Source organism: Pteropus vampyrus, unplaced genomic scaffold (assembly GCF_000151845.1).
Source record: "Pteropus vampyrus isolate Shadow unplaced genomic scaffold, Pvam_2.0 Scaffold22154, whole genome shotgun sequence".
Lineage (NCBI taxonomy): Eukaryota > Metazoa > Chordata > Mammalia > Chiroptera > Pteropodidae > Pteropus > Pteropus vampyrus.
Window position 1 is genome coordinate 1 of NW_011910935.1, and position 1,442 is coordinate 1,442.

Below are 1,442 nucleotides of genomic sequence, written 5' to 3' on the forward strand. Positions count from 1 at the left end.
TTATTTATTTTTTACGCCTGCAGCACTTGGTCTTCCTAGGTGGTCTCCCATCCAAGTACTAACCAGGCCGGACCCTGCTTAGCTTCCGAGATCAGACGGGATCGGGCTTGTTCAGGGTAGCACAGCTGTAGACTTGTTTTAGAATTCAAAAGATTCACACCCACTCATTTTAGCTTGTTTCCTCACATTAAAATGTTTATTTATTCTGTGACTTTCCTTTTAATATCAAGGTTTGTACTTGATAAAAAAATACAGTTCCTTATTAGAAAAATTATATTCAGAGTGATAGTGGAAACAGCATATTTCAGAAAACACTCATTATAGAATTTTCACGTTGGGACAGACATTAAGGCAGCACGTGGTCTAACCCACCAGCCTGCTCAGGAAAGCACCATCACCTCCATTCTGCTGATTTAGAAACTAAGGCCTCAAAAGGTGAAATAATTTACACAGAAAGAACTAGATGGTGACAGTGACAAGAAGTGGAATTGGGTACCAAATATCACCCCTCTCAGAAAATATTCACCTTACGTATTGCATATTTTTTAGCTCGCTAAATGAGCCATGATATGTTTGCTAAATTTGGCCTGAGATACTTAATGTCATTCCACTAAGTATGTTTAACAGTGCACGTGACACACGGGATGACAGAATTAGTTAGGTTTTCCTCCACGTGTTCATTCGGTATTTCCGAAATGTCAGGCCCTGTGATAGGCTCTGGGAAAACAGAGATTAAAAAAATAAATAGTGCCTGCCCTAAAGGAAGCCACAGGCTACTGAGGACAAAGACGAGTACGTAGACGCAGAGGCAGGTGCCAAGAGCGGCAAAGATGCCGGTGGCCACGCCCATTTAGGATCGGGAATGTGTCACGATTCAAGAGTAAACAGTACGAAGAGTTGTCAGGGACAGAAGGAGGAGGCCTGGAGAGAAGCAACGGCGCACGCAGAGTGATACGGGGCCCACGCCCTGGTTCGCCCCAGGCCCTGGGACGGACGCGGCTGGGGTGCGAGGGGATATGGGCGGGTGGGGGGGAAGGAGGGGGAACGCAGAGGGACCTGAGGCTGAGCTGTCAGTCAGACAGGACGGTCGCCAAGGCCTTCCAACGCCACCTGGAAGAATCTCGACTTCATCCTGGAGAGCCTGAGGGCCTTCTAGACGTGCACACTAAGTTCTCATGTTCCGGGGCTCGGGGTTGGTGGGGGAGGAACAGCATTATCAGACACTGATACCAGAAAGTCCACCGGAACAGCTCTGAAGAGCACGTTATCTAAGGGCAGGAACCGGGGCTGAGGGAAGACGAAAAGCAGGAGGCGGGGAGGCGGGCAACGAAGTGTGCCATGGCAACCGTCTGTCTGCCTGTCTGTCCATCCATCCGTCCACCTGCCATCTCAACAACCAGCGTTTATGGAATGGCTACTGTATGGTAGGTGGGAGGCATGAA

At 48.8% G+C, this 1,442-nt stretch overlaps 1 pseudogene; it reads right to left on the reverse strand.

Moving 5' to 3' along the window:
• Positions 1-14: 14 nt before the first annotated feature.
• Positions 15-133, reverse strand: LOC111735293 (annotated as a pseudogene).
• Positions 134-1,442: the final 1,309 nt, after the last annotated feature.